Source organism: Elephas maximus, chromosome 24 (genome assembly GCF_024166365.1).
Source record: "Elephas maximus indicus isolate mEleMax1 chromosome 24, mEleMax1 primary haplotype, whole genome shotgun sequence".
In the NCBI taxonomy this organism is placed as follows: Eukaryota; Metazoa; Chordata; class Mammalia; order Proboscidea; family Elephantidae; genus Elephas; species Elephas maximus.
The window spans coordinates 55,217,603-55,235,590 of NC_064842.1; positions in this window are offsets into that span (position 1 = coordinate 55,217,603).

Below are 17,988 nucleotides of genomic sequence, written 5' to 3' on the forward strand. Positions count from 1 at the left end.
TAAACTCGTTTTTTTTCCTTAACTCGAATAAAGCTATAGCTTGCCTGCTGCCCCTGTTCAGCATCTTCTTCCAATAAAATGCAGTAGCGTACCTTCTCACAATTTCTGCAAATATGGTATTTTTAAATCTTTCTGATTTGGTTACTTTTTTCCTATTTAATGGGAACTTGGACAGCTCCCATTTTGTCTGATTTTCCTATTTGAATTCCTCTCCTTTCCTTGGAGTTTCTGTTTATACAGCACTTAATATAACATGTTGTGAGTAAATTTAATCACTAACATCTCTTTTTTCTATTGAAATTCCAGGTTTCATTTTTATGACCAAATCATAGATAACCATGCACGATAGACGATATAACATTCACTGAGTTTTTTTTTTTTTTTACTTTTAAGACCATGTATTTTTTATTAATGAAGTTATTTTAAAAAAGTGAATTAATTGTAGCTCTAAAGGTTAGTGCCATCGAGGTTAACAGTACCTAGATTTAAATATGTATGGCTAACTCAACCTTTATCAAAGAAGTGAATTATATAAACGTTCAATATACAGATGATAAGCTATACCTAAGTGCTATTTAGATATTATTACAGTTATTATAAAGAGCTGCTTGTCTGGATTATGAAGTCATAATGTAAGTCTAGAAATGATTAACCATCCAATTTAATTGTTTAATATCCTTCTTCAAACAGACTATCATCAAAAGTTTTAAGAACCTACAAAATTGATGTATTTGCCTTCTGATTTTGAGGTCTTTTTACTCTGTAGTTGTGAACTTACAATAATACCAAAGCCCAGAAGCGAAAGCTCAGAGGTCTTTCAGTAATGGTGGTGAGAAGAGATTGGCAGCTATCTTTTGATTTAAAAAAAATTTCTTAGAAGAGTCTAAAATGAAAAAAAAAAATCAAAACAACCAATTTGGAACACAGGAAATTGAACAACTAAGACAGCTAACAAATTAGAAATCATTTTTCTATAAAAAATGATAGTGCATTGGCAAAAAATAATGAAAAGCTTTAGCTTTCAGGTCTGGGACTGCTGCCTCTGACTACCTACCCCAAGTCTTTGGCAAGAATTTTTTCCTTATTAGCATAAAGATGCTCATAAAAATTAGCAGCTTTCTTGCCAGAGGGTAGTAGACTTAACACAGGCTGAGAGAAGGAAGCCAATTGATTTGCCAGATAAAAGTAGCAGAATTGTTTGGCAGAGTATGGGGAAAACCTGCAGTTTTGCTAGAGGAAGTTTGTTGTTCTGGTTTGTGGAAAGCAATAGGCCAGTTGGAAACTTAAAGCAGAGGTATTAGAAATGAGAGAGCCATAGAAAGATTGAACAAAGCTCTCCATACATTCCTAGTTGAGTAGGAAACTATGCATAATCAGATGAGACTCTAGAGAGCCTAGCAAAAAGTGAATGATAAGAAAACCTTGGCAGTAGAAGCCTTATATGGTGAGCACAGTCTCTGTACAAATCACTGGCTGACATAAGCTTCCAGATGCTGGGAAAACCCCTGGGGAGATAGGCTAAAAAATCATAATAAATAAAACAAATACACACACACACACAATAAATGAGCAATTAAATAAGTGGCTTCACATCACGGGAGAGACAAGTCTTGCAGTTTAAGTATAGACAAGTTACTTAGAGAGAAAAAAAAAAACTAAAAAAATTAAAAAAATAAATACGTTCCACAAATGGTACAATGTATTTCCAAAAGCATTCAGTTTTCAACCAAAAATTACTAGACATGCAAAGAAATTGGAAAGTATACCAATACTTAGAAAAATCAAACCAGTCAACAGAAAGTGACTATGTGTAGTTACAAGGATTCTGTTTACCAAGAAAATAAGACTTTATAGCAGCGATCATAAATATTATCCAAAAAGTAAATATGCTAACAATGAATTAACACATAGGGAAACTCAATGGAGAAATACAAGCTGTCATTTCAACATAAATTTAATGGGTGGCCAAGAAGAAAAGGATAAAGAATGGCAGAAAAATTATTTAAAGAAATAATGGCTAAAAAGTTTCCTAAATTTGATACAAGATATTAATTTACTGATGCAAAAAGCTCAACAAGTGAAAAAAGAATCACACTGATATGGATAGTGGTCAAACTGCAGAAAGTCAAAAACAAAAGGAAAATGACTTCTCATGTGCAGGAAAAAAAAAAAAAAAAACTTAAAAACAGCTGGCTTCTCAGCACCAAAAAAAAAAAAAAGAAAAGGCAATGGAATGACATTTAAAATGCTGAAAAAATATCGACCAAAATTTCTTTAATCCAGCAAAAATAACCTTCAAGAATGATGGTGAAAAAAAGTAAAAAGGTGTTGCCAGCAGACCTACCATACAAGAAATACTGAAGAAGGGTGTAAGAATGTATCAGATGTGGTAAAATACGTAGGTAAATATAAAGACTGTATATGTGAGATTATAGGTTTTTTCCCTCTCTTCTTCTCTTAATTTCTTTAAAATAGATATGAGATTCATTAAATTAATAATTATAATACTTGAAGGGTACTATAGGGTCAGAATTGACTCAATGGTAGATAACAACAACAACATTCTTGGGTTATAAAATGCATACATGTATATAAGTATAATACATGATGGGAAATGGGAGTGGAGCTATACTGACATGCGGTTGCTATGTTTTATCAGAAATAATTAGCATCAAATTAAAGATGCTCATTTTTAGACGAAAAACAAGCAAAAATTCAAAATATACTTCAAACCAACAGATGAATTAAAAAATGCATTAAAAATATTGGTTTAAGGAAAAAAAGAAGGTCACATAGAAGAGGCAGAAGAACAAAAAAGACATAGGAATTATAAAAGAACAAATAGCAAAATGACAGACAAAAATCAAATCATATCAAAAACTACATTAACTGCTAATGGACTAAACATTTTAATCAAAAGTCAGAGATTGTCAGGATAAAAAATAGATTCAGTTATATATTGTCTACACAAAAGCCTCATTACATCAAAGATATAACTAGATTTAAATTAAAAGGATGGGGAGAAAGATATAGCAGGAAATGATAACCATAAAGGATCTGGAGTAGCTACATTATTATCAATGAAATGTACTCTAAGACAAAAAATGATACTAGAGATAAAGACAGACATTTCATAAAAATGAAAGGGTAAATACATCAGGAAGATTTAACACATATAAGTGTATTTGCTCCTAGAAACAGAGCCCCAAAATGCATTAGGCAAAAGAATAATAATTATACAGAATTGATAGGACAAATAGATAATTGAAAGTATAATTGATGACTTCAATATTTCTTTCTCAGTAACTGATAGAATGACACAACTCAACATAATTAAGTATATCATATATTTGAACAATATTTTAAACTAAATTGACCATATAACTTTAATCAACAGCAGCAGAGTACACATTCTTATCAAGAGTATTTGTTACATATTCCTGGGTAAAGTAAATGCTGGGTGATAAAACAAATCTCATTACATTTAAAATTATTGAATTCATACAAAGTATATTCTCTCACCCCAATGGATTTAAATAAAAAAATCAGTAACAGAAAGAAACAGAGGAAATCACCAAGAATTTAAGAAATTAAATAGCACACTTTTAAATATCCCAGTGGAAGTCACAAAAGAAATCAGAAAATCTTTTCATTTCAAAATATATGCAATACAGAAAAAACAGTGGAAAATTTATTTAAACCGTTATTCAAACTATTCCATTGTAAATGAAGAATTTTCTTTTTTTTAATTAATCTAAGCTTTCACTTTATGTAGTAGGAAAAATCAAATCAAACCCAAAGTAGAGGGATTAAAAAAAAAAATTGAGTAAAAATTGATTAGATGAAACAGAAAATAGGAGAAAAGAGCAAATTAGCCAAAAATTAGTTTTTGAAAAGACCCACAAAATTGGTAAACAATTACTAGATAGAATATTGGAGAGAAAGAGATGAGAGAGTACGAGAGAGAGGAAAAGAGTTAAATCACCAAAATCAAGAATGAAAGAAGGTTCATCACCATAGATCCCAGAGGAATTAAAAAGATTTCTGTTATTGTTGTTGTTAGTGCACAGAGTTGATTCAGAACCACAGAGCTTTCACATGACAAATTAGGACTTCCCCATAGGGTTTTCTTGGCTGTAATCTTCTTGGAAGCAGATTGCCAGGTCTTTTTCCCATGGAGCCTCTTGGTGGATTCAAACTGCTAACATTTTGGTTATGAGCACTTAACCATTGTGCCATGATTAGTTGGTAACATCATGAATAACTTTATGCCAACCAATTTAATGAAATGGATACATTAAAAAAAAATACCTAGGGACTCATTAGTAAGTGAAAGTCTTAATAAACCTGTATCAAGAAAAGAGACTGATTTATTAAAGAAAAATCTTCCCAATAAGAAAAAGTCCAAAGCCAAAAAGCTTCCCTGGTGAAGTCTCCCAAATATTTAAGGAAGAAATACTCTTCCTTCACAAACTCTTACAGAAAATAGGGGAGGGGGAATGCTTCCCAACATATTTTATAAGGCCAGTGTTACCCTAACACCAAAACAAAGACATTACAAGAAAAGAAAACTGCAGACCAATATCTCTCGTAAGTATAAATGCAAAAAAATCCTTAATCAAATATCAAAAACTCAACAAGATATAAAAATTATCATGTATCATGAGCAAGTGGGGTTTATCCACAAATGAAAGGATGTTTTAACTTTCAAAAGTCAGTTAATGCTATATACTATATTAAAACAAAGAACAAAATAATAATAATAATAATCTCAATAGATGGAAAAAAAACATTTACTCAAATTCAAATCCATTTATAATTTAAAATAATGTATTAACAAACTGGGAATAGAAGTAATCTTCATTAACTTAATATAGTGCAGGTGTGAAAAACATACGACTAACATCACACTTAATGAAAGGATAAATATGTTTGAAAACCTTCTCCCTAAGACTGGGAAATGGGAAAGTATGTTCACTCTTGCCACTTCTTATCAATATTTTATTGAAGGTTCTAGCCAATAAATTCTAGAACAGTAATTAAAGAGATACAGATTAGAAAGGATGAAGTAACTACACATATATATACATATATATACACACACACTGTCTATACAAATTGTGAAAACCTAATTGACAGAATGGTTAAGAGCTGCAGCTACTAACCAAAAGGTTGGTAGTTTGAATCCACCAAGCACTGCTTGGAAACCCTATGGGGCAGTTCTACTCTGTCCTTAGGGTCGCTATGAATCGGAATCAACTCAACTGTAATGGTTTCGGGGTTTAACTAAAGTGATATTCATCAACTTCCCATAACCAATAAGTGAGTTTAGCACAGTTGCAGAATACACAATTATAAAAAATCAATTATATTTCTATTTATCATTTACATTTTCCAAAAGTGAAATTAAGAAAATTATTCCTTTTACAATAGCATCAAAATGTATAAAATACTTAGGAATAATTTTAACAAATTCAACAAAAGCTATGTAAAGAAAGACTTAAAACCAAACAATAGCTTAGCTTAACTAGTAAAGAATGTTTGCCTTGAGCATTGTGCTCTCTCAGATCTAACTATATGGGATCAAATTGACAACAGCAACTTAAAAGGTTAGATAGGAAATTTAGGGGTAGTAAGTTTATGTTAATGAGAGAGGAATAACTCATAAAAGGAGGGTCAGAATGGTCGCATAACTTGCAAGATGTAATCAATGTCACAACTGAATTGTACATGTATAAACTATTGAATTGGTGTATATTTTGCTGTGTATATTCACAACAAACCAAATTTAAAATAAAAGAAGGGGAGATTTAAAAAAAGATGTAATTCCTGTACACTGAAAACTATAAAACATTGCTAAAATAAAATAGAATACTATTTTGCAATATGAAGAAACAGACTACTGATACATGAAACAATGTGAATGAAACTCGGAATGAAGCCAGACACATAAGAGTATGTATGGCATGATTCCATTTATACGAAATGTCTAAAAAGGCAAAATTTATAAATACGGAAATCAGAGGATCAGTGATTGCCAGGGGCTGGGGATGGGAATGGAAATTGACAGCAAATGGGCAAGATGGAACTTTTTGGGTGGAGGAACTGAAATAAAACTCCGAGTGGTGATGGTTTCCACGACTATATAAATTTATTAAAGCTCATTGAATGGAACAAATAAAATGAGCATAATTTATGGAAGGTAAATTATGCCTTCATAAAGCTACTTTAAAAGAAAAAAAGTCGTATGCAGATAAATAAAAATATTCATTGAAGCAAGGAAACAAAAACTACTGGGGAGAAAAGGGAAATAAGAATATCAAAGATTTCCCAAATGCAATGTTTAGTGAATATTTTAAAACAAAATAAAATATAACAAAACAAAGTCTGTAATGTTAATAATATGATGCATATAAATTAAGCAAAGGCATTTCATTAAGCTATTTCTAAAATTCCACAATAAAATTTTTAGAGTGCTGAAATATGTTATCAACCAGTTTTTTCCAGACTTAGTCCAGTGCCTGAAACACAGTATGAGGTCAGTATAACTTTTGAGAGAATAAATGAATAAACATAATATGCTACTTATTTTAAGTCTCTAGTGACTTAATTTGAACTTTTATCTAGATCACTATCATATATTTGCATATATTTGTTAGAGATACGAGCCAGCATTGACTATAACAGCAATATCACCATTAATCTTAAAGTGCAAATATATTTTCATAGCTGTTATGTTTTAATTACATCTAAAATGAATTGATTAATACATAGAAACTGATTAATTTCTTCACTTGCTTGCATGAAATGATAGCATTATATAATAAACCACTTCAATTGTAAATAAGAACTACGTAAATCTAAGCATTATGTAATACATGATATTTATTGCCAATTAAATGAAAGGAAATAACACATTAAGTTAAATTAAACATTTTATTTGTAACTGTAGGTGCCCTTTCAATTATTTAATTGAAAATTTTATTAGAAAATCATGTTCTCACTGGTTTTTACTAAAAAGGAATTCCCTTAGGTTGAAGAGCATTCATAAGATCCCCACAGATACAACCATTTTATATTTTGGTGAATTTAAATAAACTTATAAAACCCAAATAATTTCTATGCTTTGTTTCCAAAGAACACTGAAATATTGTATTAAGGCAATTTCATTAAAAAATGTATGGAATATACCTTTTCTCACCATACTCATGTAGAGATTTCATATTCATCAGTTTGAGATATGCTATCAGTGTCTACTTCAACCATTCTATTTTTGACATAGTTCAGGGAGATGGGCTATCATGGATTGAATTGTGTCCCCCCAAAATATGTGTCAATTTGGTTAGGCCATGACTCCCAGTACTGTGTGGTTGTCCTCCATTTTGTGACTGTAGTTTTATGTTAAAAAGGATTAGCGTGGAACTGTCTAACTCAGTTACTAAGGTCACATCCCTGATCCAATGTAGAGGGAGTTTCCCTGGGGTGTGGCCTGCACCACCTTTTATCTTACAAAATATAAAAGCAAATGAAAAGAGCAGAGAGTTGGGGACATCACACCACCAAGAAAGAAACACTGGGAGCAAAGCGCATCCTTTGGACCTGGGATTCCTGTGTGAGAAGCTCCTGGTCCAGAGGAAGATTGATGAGAAGGACCTTCTTCTAGAGCCAACAAGAGAGAAAGCCTTCTCCTGGAGCTGACACCCTGAATTTGGACTTCTAGCCTAGTAGGCTGTTAGAAAACAAATTTCTCTTTGTTAAAGCCATCCGTTTGTGGTATTTCTGTTATAGCAGCACTAAATAACTAACTAAGACATGGGCTTTGGTCCAACTGCCTGTAGCTAAACCTCTAGAGTCACAAACTCAAATAGCTCATGACTTCGTGGATAAAGACTGAAACTTTGTGCTTCCCCTAGAAATACTTCACTTCAGTCTCTGTAAGTTCTGAATATTATTAGGACATTTTTACGGAGTTAGAATAAATAAGTATAGGTTAATATATAATATTAATTTATGTAAATATTAATTATAATCATAAGTATAAATATACATAAATCTACAATATTAAAATTATGTAATATTATGTAATAACAAAAGGGCACACTTTCAAAAATTTTTATTATGCTTTAAGTGAAAGTTTACAAATCAAGTCAGTCTCTCACACAAAAATTTATATACACCTTGCTACATACCCGCAGTTGCTCTCCCCCTAATGAGACAGCTTGTTCCCCCCGCTCCACTCTCTCTTTTCATGACCATTTCACCAGCTTCTAACCCCCTCTACCCTCTCATCTCCCCTCCAGGCAGGAGATGCCAACATAGTCTCAAGTGTCCACCTGATCCAAGAAGCTCACTCCTCACCAGCATCCCTCTCTTTCCCATTGTCCAGTCCAATCCCTGTCTTAAGAGTTGGCTTTGAGAATGGCTCCTGTCCTGAGCCAGCAGAAGGCCTGGGGGCCATGACCACCGGGGTCCTTCTAGTCTCAGTCAGACCATTAAGTCTGGTCTTTTTATGAGAATTTGGGGTCTACATCCCACTAAAAAATTAAGCTTTTATCTTGTTTCATGACAATCAAATGAGTTTTCGATTAGGAAACACTTCTTAATAATTTAGTTTAATATTTTCTTTATACTACTATGAGTTTGGGTTGTAAAAACAATCTTGACAAAGTTTTATATTCAAAAGTCATAGTTCTAAAGTTGTAATCAAAACAAAAACAGCTGTTTTATGTCACTATTTTTAGTCAGTGGCATTTGCACTTCCTTTGCAAATCCCTGTTCTCTGGGAACCACGCTTGGCTGGAAGAATTATCTTGAGATTAACGTAAATTTCATTTCATTTATTCAGTCATGCTGTGTATTTACTACTTAATGTGTATTTTCCCTAAAACAGGATAAAGATAGTTTTAGAATTTTCTAGACATTCCATGAGTTCAAAATTCTGGGGGAAAAAAAATGCTGTTTAGGGTATTTGGGCATCCTTCCCTTCTGAGTGGACTCATTTAGCCTAAGCATTGCTATTGACAGTGTGAATATCCAGTCTTGGAACTTATATATCTCCTCCTTATGCTTTCTAACCAGTTATCTATTAATTCTTGCATCATTAGCATGTTGCTTTCTCCCTAAATCCATTGACATGGTGTTGATTCCAACTCATAGCTTCTCTATAGGACAGAGTAGAACTGCCCCACAGGGTTTCCAAGGCTGTAATCTTTATGAAACCAGATTGCCACATCTTTCTCCCTCAGTGGCTAGTTGGTTTGAGTCATCGACCCTTCTATTAGCAGCTGAGGGCTTAGCCATTGCAACGCCAGGGCTCCTAGACTACATTCATTTTAAATATTCCCTGTCGAGGTTGGTATTGATTTTCTATGCTTATTTGTGTGATTTTAACGTAGTGTTACATGAAGATTATAATTACCAATATCCATTACTTTTCTGGAGAATATTGATGGGAATGAAAAGAAAAAATGCCTCCATTTTAATTAAACTACTTGTTGCTGTTTTTATTTGCCATCTAGTCAATTCCTATTCATGGTGACTTCTAGTGGTGAAGAGTATTTCAGACCCTCTTCAAAATCAAAAAACAATCCCACTGCTGTTGAGTCGATTCCAAATCATAGCAACCCTATAGGACTGCCCCATAGGAATTCCAATGCTGTAATCTTAACAGAAGCAAACTGCCACATCTTTATCCCACAGAGAAGCTGGTGGGTTCAAACCACTGACCTTTTGGTTGGCAGCTGAGCGCTTAACCACTGTACCTCCAGGGCTTCTTAAGCCCTGTTCAGGTACTGTGAAATAAATGAAATCTAGGATCATTAATGCTAGCTCTAATCTCTTCCTCATTACCTCATCACCACACTTCCATTCAATAAGAATCTCTAAGAAATTCAACATTTAATATGTACATTCTGCCAATACAATGACTACCTAATTTTATAATTATAAGCTAAAATCTAAATTTATTTTAAGAATTTAAATTTTGTTAAACTAAGGATATCTTTTTAAAAAATGTATATTGCAAAGCTCCCTAGTTGGAACAATATGTATTAGTCATTTTACACTTGCATGCTTGATATCACACAGATACAGAGTTTTAATGTAGGAAAACAACTGTTAAGTGGCTTAGACTTACTCAATATACAAAAAGGTTTTGTGTTTGGTAAATGTAGTTTGGATTTGTGTCTCAAAAGAAAAAAAAATCATGGAAGAATACCATCAGTAAAAACAACAAAATTTTTAAAATTTGTCCTACTGAAGCCTTTTAAATGTACAAATTAAGCATAGACTACATTCTTGCAATTGTACTTGTTTGACCAATATAAATTTGGTAGACTCTTTCTAAAAATAGATTACTTCCCTAAATTCACTTTCTATTCCTCATTTTGCCTTATTTTTATCCACTAGTAAAGTAAAGGGCAGCTTAGCTTTATAGCACCTGTCAGTATTTAGGGTGATAAGTTTCTCTCAGTACATTTGGATAGTAGTGCGTGGAACAGTTGGTAGGTGATATCAATGCATTGTATAGCCAGTCATCCTTTTGCCCAGAAACTTACTAAATCCTTTTTATAACACACTTCATCACTCCCATCCACAGGCCTAATATCAAAAGTCTGTTATACTAAAATGGTATAACTCAGCTTTTCAGGCAGGCTTTATCCAAAAAGAACTAATATAATATATTCAGTAGAGGGTGGCTGAGGAATAAAATCTATAGATGTTTCCATTATTTATTTGAATGTTACATTTATTTTCAACATGGTTGTATATATAATATAAATGTACACATCTATAATATGTGTTTGTGTGTGTTGGAAGGGTGCTATGTGTGAGTGAAAGGTATGGCAGAGTTACAATAATTATTTATACTCAAATATTGCCAGACCCTTTTCAAGCATGATTGCATTATTCATCTCTTTTGTGTGTTTGGTTATATACTTGAAATTGTATTTATATATGTAATATGAGTAAATATAATACATTTGGAATTTACATTCTTAAAGAAAGTTGGGACCACCTGATGCAAAATATCAAATTAGGATTGATATCATAAAATATCTAAAGTACTCTAATGAATATAATAATGTACTCTGCCTTAAAGGAGATGAAAAAATTTACAAAGCTACGATATGAACGAATAAAAACAATAGAAAATAGGGGAGGAAAGAGAGAATAAAAACCCAAAATCCTTCCCTTGGTTTATCTGTCCCTGCAGGATTTGCCCTCTCCCTGATTCTCTGATGGCAACTACTTCTCGTCTTTCCTTCACTTACACCAGTCTTCTTTCCAATTCCTAAACTTCTAAATTTGTGCCACATTAGAGCCTTTGCAGATACTGTTTGTTGTTGTTAGGTGCCATCGAGTTGATTCTGACTCATAGTGACCCAACGTAAACCAGAACAAAACAGTACCAGATCCTGTGCCATCCTAACAATCATTACTATGCTTGAGCCCATTGTCACAGCCACTGCGTAATTCTATCTTTTTCTTTCCCTTTTTTACTGACCCTCTACACGCTATGAGTCGGAATCGACTCGACGGTACTGGGTTTTTTTTTTTTTTTTTCTACTTTACCAAGCATTACGTCCTTATCCAGGGACTGGTCACTCCTGGTAACATGTCCAAAGTATGTAAGTCAAAGTCTCTCCATCTTCCCCGCTAAGGAGCATTCTGGCTGTACTTTTTCCAAGACAGATTTGTTCATTCTTCTAGCAGTCCATGGTAGATTAAATATTCTTCTCCAATGCCATACTTCAAAAGCATCAATTCTTTATTTACTGTCTTCCTTATTCATTTTTCAGCTTTCTCATGCATATGAGGCGGATGAAAATACTGTGGCTTTGGTCAGGCACACCTAATTTCTTAAAGTGATTTTTTTTCCCTTTTTAACACTTTAAAGAAATCTTTTGCAGCAGATTTGCCCAGCATTATAGCTGTTTGATTTATTGACTGCTGCTTCCATGGAAACCCTGGTGGTATAGTGGTTAAGTGCTATGGCTGCTAACCAAAGTTCAGCAGTTTGAATCCACCAGGTGCTCCTTGGAAACTCTATGGGGCAGTTCTACTCTGTCCTATAGGGTCTCTATGAGTAGGATTCAACTTGATGGCAGTGGGTTTGTTTTGTTTTATTTATTTGGCTTCCACGGACGTTGACTACAGATCCAAGTAAAACAAAATCATTCACAGCTTCAATCTTTTCTGTTTATCCTGATGCTGATTATTAGTCCATTTGTGAGAATTTCTGTTCTTTTTATGTTGAAATATAATCCATACTGAAGACTGTAGTCTTTGACCTTCATCAGTAAGTGCTTCAAGTCCACTTTCAGCAAGCAAGGTTGTGTCATATACATGTCATGTGTTGTTAGTGAGTCTTCCTCCAGTCCTGATGCTGCATTCTTCTTCATGTAGTCCAGTTTCTCAGATTATTTGTTGAGTATACAGATTTAATAAGTATGGTGAAAGAATACAACCCTGACTCACACCTTTCCTGATTTTAAAAAATGCACTATTCCCTTTTTGTGTTAGAACAACTGCCTGTTAGTCTATGCACAGGTTCCACATGAACACAATTAAGTATTCTGGAACACCCATTCTTCACAATATTATTTGTTATGATCCATGTAGTCCGATGCCTTTGCATAGTCAATAAAAGCCAGGTAAACTTTTTCTCGTATTCACTGTTTTCAGATCCATCTGACATTAGCAATGAGATCCTTTGTTCCACATCCTCTTCTGAATTTTGTTTGTTTGGCAGTTCCTGTTGGCATGCTGCTGCAACCACTTCTGAATGATCCTCGGTAAAATTCTACTTCTGTGTGATATTTATGATACTGTTCTATAATTTCCTCATTCTATTGGCTCACAGAATGGGCATGAATATGGATTTACTCCAGTCAGTTGTCCAGGTAGCCATCTTCCAAATTGCTTGGCATAGACCAGTGAGAACTTCCAGAGTTGCATCAGTTTGTTGAAACATCTCAGTTGGTACTCTGTCAATTTCTGGAGTCTTGTTTTCCATCTGGGCCTTCAGTGCAGCTTGGACTACTTCCTTCAGCACCATCAGTTCTTGATCATATGCTACCTTCTGAAATGACTGAACTTTGACCAATTCTTTTTTGGAAGACTGACTCTGTATTTCTTCCATATTCTTTTGATGTTTCCTGCATTGTCCAATATTTTACCCATAGAATCCTTCTATATTGCAACTCAAGTCTTGAATTTTTTCTTCAGTTCTTTCAACTTGAGAAATGCTGAGTTTGTTTTTTTTTCTCTTTTGGTTTTCTAACTCCAGGCCTTTGGACATATCATTATAATACTTTACTTTGTCTTCTTGTACTGCCCTTTGAAATCTTTTGTTCAGCTTTTTTACTTCATCATTTCTTCTGTTTGCTTTAACTACTCTGCATTCAAAAGCAAGTTTGAGAGTCCATTCTGACCTTTTTTTTTTTTCTTTCTTGTCTTTTTGATGACCTTTTGCTTTCTTTATGTATCGTGCCCTTGATGTCATCCCACAACTAGTCTGGTCTTTGTTCCTTAGCTTTTTAATGAGTCCAGTGTATTCTTGAGGTGATATCTAAATTCAGGTGTTATATACTCAAGGTCATAATTTGGCTCTCATGCAGGACTTTTAAAAATTTCCTTCAGCTTCAAATTGAACTTGCAAATAAGCAATTGATGGTGTGTTCCACTGTGCCCTGACTTTGTTCTGACTGAAAATATTGAGCTTCTCAGTTAACTCTTTCCATAGATGCAGTAGATTTGATTTCTATGTATTCCATCCAGTGAGGCCATGTATAATCACTGTTTATGTTGTTGAAAAAAATGTATTTGCAATGAATAAGTAATTGGTCTTGCAAAATTCTACCTTGTGATCTTTTACATCGTTTGTATTACCAAGTCCATATTTTCCAACTACAGATCCTTCCTCCTTGTTTCCAACTTTCACATTCCAATCACTAAGAATTATCAATGCATCTTGATTGCATGTTCATACAATTTCAAACTGCAGAAGTTGGTAAAAATCATCAATTTCTTCATCTTTTGCATTAGTGGTTGGTGATAAATTTACTGTTTACTCTTTTTAAAAGACTCTATCCTTGGGTCAGAAAACCCTGGTGGTGTAGTGGTTAAGTGCTATGGCTGCTAACCAAGAGGTTGGCAGTTCAAATCTGCCAGGCGCTCCTTGGAAACTCAATGGGGGCAGTTCTACTCTGTCCTATAGGGTTGCTTTTTTTTTTTTTTTTAATCCTTGGGTCTTTTAAAGCCAGTGCCTTCTGGTCATTGAAATCTTAGATTAGATGTTATCTCCTCACACTATTGATAATATCTACTCTGGCATCATTTCAATCACATTATTTTCTTCATGTGAATGATCACTTTCTGAAATAACCATAAAGTATTTCCTTATTTGTTCATATTCTTTCTACCACAAATAGAAAAAAAAAAAAGAGCTGTAAGGGCAGAGACCTTTTTGTTTTGACCACAGTATTAGTTACCTAATGCTGCTACAACAGAAATACCACAAGTGGATGACTTGAAAAAAGAGAAATTTATTCTCTCACAGTCTTGGAGGCTAGAAGTCCAAATACAGACCATCAGCTCCAAAGGAAGGCTTTTCCCTCTATTGACTGAGGAGAAAGGTCTTTGTCACTTATCTTCCCCTGGTCTAGGAGGTTCTCAGCACAGGGACCTTGGATCCAAAGGACTTGCTCCCCTCCTTGCTCTTCATTCTCGGTGGTAGGAGGTCCCCCTGTCTGTCTACTCACTTCTTTCTTTTATATCTCAAAAGAGATTCACTCAAGATACAACCAAATCTTGCAGATTTAGTCCTGCCTTATTAACATAACTGCCTCTAATTCTGCCTTTTAACATCATAGAGGTAGGATTTACAGCATATAGGAAAATTACATGAGATGACAAAATGGTGGACAATCATACAATACTGAGAATCATGGCCTAGCCAAATTGACACATATTTTGGGGGAACAGAATTCAATCTCCAGCACCAAGAATACTCTTTAGCAAATAAGTTCTTATTGTTGTTAGTCACCATCAAGTTACCTTATATGTAAGGAAATGAAAAGCTGCCAGTTCTGTGTCATTTTTGTGATCATAAGTGTGTTGAGTCCCTTGTTGTGAGCATTATGTCAATCCATGTCATTGAGGGTTTCTGTCATTTTCACTGGTTTTCTACTTTACCAAACTTTGATGTACTTTCTGGCATTAGTAGCACTAGTAATATGTTACTATTCAGAAAAGTATTCAGTAAATATTTATTAAAGAAATGCAATTATTGAGCTCTTCCTCTCTTTTCTTCATTTGATAGTAAATTCCATTTGATTAGGGAAGACATATGTAGTTGTTGATCCCTATGTCTCCAGCAGCTAGCAAGGACCTTGGGATAAGCCAGGTACTTCCTACATTTTAGTTCAATAAACAAATGAATATTTGATGAATATTAAATAACTCTACAGACTAATAAAAACAAATCACTAGAAAAAAATTGGATAATAATATATGAAAAATGCTCAAACTCAGTAGTATAGAGAGCTTCCAAATAAAACATTTAAAACTTTATAATCAGCATGTCAATAATGTTTTTTAATTTGGTAATATCCAATATTGTTAAGTACGTGCAGGAAATGGTCATGTTAAGATCATAAAAGCTAAATTTCTCTCTTTCTCTGTCTAAATAGTAAATAGTCTGGTCGGAATCCCTCTTTATAAGTTTTGCTTGGAATAGAGCAGTACTCTCTCCCACTAAGTAAGCTAAGATGACTAAATACTTGCTTCCCTAGCTGTTTCCAGCTTGATTATCATCATATGATCTAGGCAAGACCAACAAAATGTTGTGGAAAGTATATATGGTGTTTCTTATATATAATGGAATAAAAATAGATGTTAGAAAGAATAAACATGAATCTGTACATATTGACTTTCAAAAGATGTCAAGAGTATATGATTAAAAAAACTGGTTGCATATCAAGGTATATGGAAAGATAACACTTTGGGAAAAAACAGAAAAATACATACATAAATATTTATTGTGTTTTGTAGTTTTTGCTATTATTATTTTATCAAGGTGGTAGAATAACTCTTTTTTTTCCCCCTCACTATAAATACTTTTTTTTTTTTTTATGTTTATGGGCTTAATACTTCTGAAAAATTAAGTATCTCATTTTCTTGATATATTATTTCTGCCTCCCATTCATTCAGTAGCTTAATCGAGATCATAAAATAACTGATATTTTCCCCTCATTATATGCCCCTTCTTTTATGTTCACGGGCTTAATTTGAAAAATTAAGTATTTCATTTTCTTGGTGTATTATTTCTGCCTTCCATTATACTTTCTCTCATTCAGTCAGTAAGATCATTCTTACACTAGGAGAAAGGACATATGGGAGAAAAAAAAAAAATTTTTTGTTTTTTGAATGCGGAGAAAAATAGCTGTATTTTTTTTTTCCTTTTAATTTCAAAAGCCTAGGCCATTTTGTAAATGAAAAACAAAAACAGAAATCCTGGCTCAGAGAAAATACCTGAGAGAATACATAAAGAGAAATATAGAAACATTTATCCCTTCCAATTCCCTCTCCCGACCCACTGGCCCCTCTTGACCCTCCACCCCCTCCAAAAAAAAAAACATTGCCATCCACTTGATCCCAACTCATAGCGACACGATAGGACAGAATAGAACTGTCCAGGAGCTGCTGGTGGATTTGAACTGCCAATCTTTTGGTTAGCAGCCAAACGCCTAACCACAATTCTACCTGGGCTCCTCCCTGACCCCAGCAGAGTATAAAGTATTACTCTGTAAAGAGAAGCTGTCTGTACACTGTGTGTCTCTTCCCCTGCCCACTCCCAAAACTCTAACAATCCCAGAAATAACAGAATGCTCAGAAAGATTTTGGGATCTGAGAACAGAATAGACCTACGATCTGCTTTCTATGGAAGCAGCAAGATCTTAGGAGCTAGCTCAATAGTCTATTTAGACTAAGAGTGCCAAAAACAGCACTGTCCAGTGGAAAGAGAATGTGACCCACATATGCAATTTCATTTTTTTTAATATCCGTAATTAAAAAAGTAAAAAGGAGCAGGTGAATAATATATTTTAACTCTAACAAGTATGATTATTGCAATAGGTAGTCAATCTAAAAATCGATGAGATAGTATACAACCTCCTTTTATGTTAATTCTTCAAAATCTGTTGTGTGTTTTACACTTGCAGAACAGATCTATTCTAATTAGGCACGTGTCAAGTGTGAAATAGCCACTTGTGGTGAGTGGCTTTCATGCTGCACAGTATAGCACTAGGAAGTCTCAGGGCATTTCTGTGGATCAACATGGCGTAGGGCACAGAGTGGCACCCATACATTCAGTGGTGTCAGCAAATCAAAGGAAGAGACACAGCAGACATAAAAGGCTCAATGGGAATGAGAAGAAAGGGCAGTGAATGCACCTTGCAGGGACTTTGACGCTGGCTAAAGCCAGGAACTTAGACTCAACCCAGAATAGGGAAATGATTAGAATAAACATTCCACTAGCCTAGTAGAATCAGAGTCTGTAATAGATATTATTTAGTTGAGAAAAATAATGGAAATTATGCTTCATGGATTTAGATTTATACAGTACGTATTCGATTAAACAACAAAAGAGAACCTAAATGGGTAACACAAACTATTAACTGCAGAGGTGAACTGGGCCAGGAGGAGAGGACTTTTAGCCTTATCTGTATAAATGTAGAACGTTTTATTGAAAGAAGTGAAGTAATACATGATATTACTTTATTTTCTGAGAAAGAAATATATTTATAGTATGTTTCTGACTGATAAAAACTGCAAAGAGTTTTACTTCCTGTTTGGGACTTGTGGTGAAGATTTTATTACGTAGACATTTTATTTCTACATTTTTTTTTGTTTCATTTTTCTACAAATGATTACCAGCAGATTATTAAGTATATAAAATGCATATTATTTTGTTCAAAATGTCTG